Source organism: Fragaria vesca, linkage group LG3, assembly GCF_000184155.1.
Source record: "Fragaria vesca subsp. vesca linkage group LG3, FraVesHawaii_1.0, whole genome shotgun sequence".
NCBI lineage: Eukaryota > Viridiplantae > Streptophyta > Magnoliopsida > Rosales > Rosaceae > Fragaria > Fragaria vesca.
This window is the reverse complement of record NC_020493.1, coordinates 22028900-22034615: the sequence shown is the minus strand read 5'-3', so window position 1 is coordinate 22034615 and position 5716 is coordinate 22028900.

Here is a 5716-nt window from a genome sequence, read left to right as displayed (position 1 = left end):
CATGCAGGTTTTTCATTTCTGTTACTTCTTTGTGTGTAATGCTAGCTACATGTTCTATCTGGGTTTTGGTCCATTGTTGCCCCTTGAAATGAGTAACTGTATTTTAACTGAGGAATAAAACTCATCAAAGCCGGATCCAACCCAGAAAACGAAGAACGATGACAGATGGAGGAGAGATACCCAGACCGAAACTGTGTTTCGCACTACCCAAGTCCTCAGATCTGAGGAATAAAACTTATAAAAGGAAAAAAAATAATTAAAACTAATACCCACACACGACGCGCCTAGCAAGGGCGTGCTTGCAATCGACGGGTTAACCAGTTTATTCACTTTTTACTTCTGTCAGAAAACAAACGCGGAGCACGGACGCTCCGGAGCATTCCAGACGTCTCCCAAAAACATTGCCATCAATCTAAATAAGAAGCTGAACATATCCCATCATGTATCAAAATTTCTCCTGTACTGATATAACATATTCTGCCACCATTCTAGCTTGTCGGAGTCTACACTGATTCACCATCCCGGTTGGTTATCTGTTCAATAATAGTTAAAGTGTCAAAGATTTTTGGTAATATGAATGGAGACATCAAAGAAATACAAGCATAACATCTCAATGAAATAACTATTATATAGTTGCAAAAGTAGCTGCTAATAAGATCATAATTATTGTGCAAGAGTTGTCGACATCACTAACATTCAGTAAAGTTAGGTGGCTAAAAGAATCAATTATATAAACAAAACTTACATTAGTAACTTTACTTAGGCATGATTTGTAAGACCAAAGGAAGCCCCAGCAGCTTTGTTTTTAAGTGGACATCTACGAGCATTATGACCGCCAAGACGACAACGACCACATTTCCGAGACTTTTCCTCAATTATCTCAAAAGCTGAAGGATCACGCTTTGTAGAGTTGGATTCTTTTTTTTATTTTTTTATCCTAATGGACGACCTTTATGAGGTTGAACATTAGGCTCCAGTAGTAATGGAGGAGAAACACCAAGAAACTGAGTCAGTTTCTTTTGGTATTGTCTTTCTGAGTAAGAGGCATTCTTTCATACTTGGACTTGAATTCAGATAAACGAACATCTATCTCATCTCCATCATCCAAGCTTGCACCATGATCAAATGATCTTGCATCAATCCTCTATTGGTCATGGATGTTGTTCAATTGCAATGCTTCAAAACCCGTCTCCCTAATCATATGTGCACAAGGAAGGCCCATTGTTCTGTAAAAATGACCCTTGCATTGAGATGAAAGGTTGCTAGATTTTGCCAATTCATATTGCTTATACAGTTGATCAAGTGCAAATATAGATATATGAGTAATGAGTTCTTTGAAGAAAGGAATGCTGACTTTATGTGGATGTCAAATCTTCTTACTAGAGAGTTGAGCTTTGATCTCATGAAACTGATTTTCAATGGCAAGACAAACCCTTTCCTTTACCTCACCAAGACCTCCACTTGAAACTTGAAGAAATCTCTTTATATTTGAATGCATGCGAACCTTCACCTCTTGATGTAGCACGATTACCAAAGTGGGCAACCTTTCCTGTCCATGCAACTACAAATTTTTCTTTCAATGGAAGCTAAGTACCTTTGATATAATTAAGAATAGCTACATTCTGCTGATACTCCGCTTCAAAATTAATCCAAGCTTCATTAAAAGATGCTTCATCATGAGAGTTAATCAAAGTAGACCATGTAGACATGAAAGCAACCCAGTCAGCTTCTTCTGGTAAATGACGCTTACAGTTTGTAGCTAAATTTTTCTCAATAGGCCACATACATAAAATGTTGGCAATTATTGGGAAGACAATATTGATAGCATTCATCAATGCTAATTCCCTATCAGATACGATCACCAATGGATTAACATCAACTCCTAATATTTTGCTAAACATTGTTAAAGCCCACAAGCAGTCCTCTTCTTCCTCTTTTTGCAAGAATACAAAGCAAGAATAGAAAGATGTATTGAAGCTTGTGACTCCCACAATGTCTAGTAATGGCATCTTGTACTTGTTAGTCTTGTATGTACAATCCATCACAAAGACATTTGTATAGCTCTTAGTCAAAGCAATAGAAAGTGGATGAGCAAATATCAAATGAGTCAACCGACCATCTTGATCATACTCAATGTTATAGCAGAAACCAGCTTGACCTAGTTCTTCCAATAAGGCTTGAATAATCGTACGACCTGCTAAATACTCTTTCATAATTCTATGCTTTTCATTATAGATGTTTTTGGCTATTGCTTGCAAATCTGGATTACTCTGTCAAAGTGAAGACATTATTTGGCGTGGCGATACGCTAGCCTTACTCATTTCTTTATTCTTCAGGATTTCCTCTTTTGAAAACTGACGAGAGTAAGGATGCCCAGACATATCTCTTGAAGGTTCATGGTTATGTGTTGAATTTTTTATATTTACCTCTTCCAAAAACCTTCAGGTTTTCTTCTCCCCACAATTTCAAAAGGGCAGTTGATTAGGCGGGATGATGTCTTCCTTTTTCTCTTCTCTAATGAAACCATCCTAGTGTCTCTGTAATTACCACCTCTATCACAACCGACGAACACACTCTTATCAAGTTTTGATCTTCTTATAACAGTTACAAACCCTTCCATGGATGCAGTTTTATGAACAGCAGCAAGAAGATCATCTCGATTATTAAAATTTACTTCCAACAAAGAACTCATTTTGTTTACTTCATTAATCTCTACTTGACTTCCTAAAACACCAAAATATAAAGCCATTCATAAATAAAGTCACTAAAATAATATAAAAGTAATACAAATTAAACAATAATGTTAACAAGCCATCTTTATCTTCCAAGGTAAGTAGAAATATAAAGGTACCACAAATAAAGAATGTACTCACGAATCAAAGGCAAAGCCATAATGATGTTTCACTAGTAAAGGCTTAACATGGTCTATGGTATGTTTATTGAAGGTCTGCTACATAACTTTCTGAAACAACACCAGAACTACGTTTTTACGTACTTCTGTGTTTGGCTAGCTCTCTATTTAATCATGTATGAAAGTACCAATACCCCTCCAACACTAAACATTCCTAGGTTTATTATGTAGTCAAGTTTCTGTTTTTCTTTGGACATCATACAAAGGATTGAAGGCAACATGAAATTAACTATATAAGATTGTTTCAGCTACCTCTAAATTTTATCTCACTTCTTGCCAGCTCCAACCAGCTTCTAGCCAGCTCCAGCAGCTTTTAGCATTGGGCTTTAGTCATTTTAGATTGATATAGAATGAGAAACGGGATAAAGAGAAAGAACTAGGTCAATTTTATACTTAGTTGGAACAGAACACCCTAAGACTTATCTAATCAAAAGGCTATATATACAAACAAAAGTTGGGTATCAACAATTCCAATACAGCTTAAAGCAATCGAATAACCAAAACTAGCAAAGCATAACAATTTCAATATTATCAATCAACTCAGGTCAATAAAACGAGTAAGACTGCAATAACTGAGAGAGAGAGAGATAGATTGAAATACATCAAAACCAAAACCAAATATACATAATCATATCATTTAGAATCTTACCAGGAACGATTGATTTAAGGGGGTTCGAATGATCACTAAAGTCTTGATCTTCTGTTGTGTCTCCATTGCAAATCACATATATAACTTCCTCCAAAGATGGGTCTAAATTTGCTTCTTCTTCTTCCATGATTGCTTCGAAGTCTTCTTGCATGATTGCTTCGAAGTCTTCTTGCATGATTGCTTCGAAGTTGATAGGTTTCGACAGAGAGGAATGACTAGTCTACGAGAAGCAGGTTTTGTTTTAAAGTAGATGAGTTTTGACGGATGAATGACTGTTTATGTAAGTGGGTTTAGGATTTCAAGATAATGTAATTGTTAAAAATAAAAACAGAAAAAAAAATTAAATGGGGGTAATTTGGGTAGTTTGTAAACAAAAGTGAGTGTGTGTTAATAGCAGCCACTAGTAGGATGGCCGACTTAAGAGACGAAACAATTTCGAAGCATAAGAGTCAATTTTCGTCGCATATATACCTATGACACGACAAGTCGGTCGCATAAGAGTCGTCGCATAAGTGGTGTCGCATAAGAATCTATGCGACGAAAAAAACATATTCGTCGCTACATATTGCAGTTGAAAAACAATTAAGGGTAAGCAGTGAAGAAAAATAAGTTGGAGAATGATGGAACTGTTATGAATCTGCTACATATTGCAGGCATGTAAATGTACTAAATGAAGAATTGAACTTAGAGACAAGCAATGTTTTGCAGAACATAACAATAGTGCTTGTGTCATGAAACTTAGCAGGATATACAGCTTCATCTAAAAGGGAAGCAACTAGCTGATCTACTTAATCACATGCATGCATGATTTGTTAGAGTGATCCAAATGCGTGGGAGTAACTGAATGAGTGTTTGTTAACTTGGGAATTTGGGGAGCTGGAGTTGAAGCTAGTTGCCTCCCTTTGAGAGAGAAATGGAAACTTAAGCCCTCATAAAGTTTAGAAACCATTTTCTTGATCAATGCAGAGAAGAATCTTCCTAGCTAGAAGAGGATCAATAATATTATTCACATATATATGCATCATATTTCATGGCAGGACTACTAGACAGGACTGTCAATAAGAGTATGGCTTGAGATATTGGTTGAGGTGAGCATATATTCCTCTCTTTACTAGTTTACTTTACTAGTGAAACTTAGCATAACAAAGTCACATTCACAATACGAAACACAAATGCCTCTGCACCAACTGAAAATTATTTAATTGCACCAACTGAAAATTATTTGCACAATATATGTAAGCTATTTGCACCAGATTTAATTAACTTACAAGATTCTTGGCAGCTTTAGGGTCGTTGACTGTGTCATACGTCTCTGTGTAAGCTGGGATAACAGGAAATTCCTTACCCTTCTCTTTGTGGTGGACCACCCTGTAGATGATAGGTAAGCCGCCCCGTGTGGTGCTCCGACTCCTTCTTACCACGGTTGGTCTTGTTAGCCGCCAATCGTGTCTGCCAATCACAAAGTATGTAGTTCATATTAATGGCAGTTTCTCTTAGCCATTAACAATGCCATTAACAATAGATATTAGGAAATAAAGCAATTGAGCTAAGGAAAAATAATTATGCTATTGGATTAAACTGAGCAATATCACCCCACATAACAAGCATAGTTGTGTTGTGGATTACAAGTTGATAAGTTGAGCAGTATCAATGCTAGCAATCAAAGCTAAAGCAGTCAGGTCGAGATAGCAATAGTAACATTTTATTAGTTTTTGAGAGATCCTTTTTGGCAAGACCTATATCCAATTCTATACATACATCCAATACAGAGAGGACAGGCTTATCACAAAGAATTCTAAAAAACTAGCAAATAATCAGATAAAGGGAATTTCTGGGCAGTTTTCAAATCAACCAAACAACTTTGATACCAATAGTCGTCAAACTGATAGTTAACTGAAGAAAAAGAAAGGGAGGACAATTCTTGGTCTAACAGAAAAATTATGTTTTTCTACAATGACATTAGCTATGGAAAAAATTTCCAATAGCACAAGCTTGGAATATCGAACAACTTGCTTGTTGATAAGGAAGATGCATCAAATGGCACGAAGAAATAGAGAATATATATGCACAGCACCGAAATAGAAATAGAGAATATATATGCACAGCTGTTCTGACCATCCTGCACCTAAGCCAAAAAAAAAAAATTAGGAGAAGAA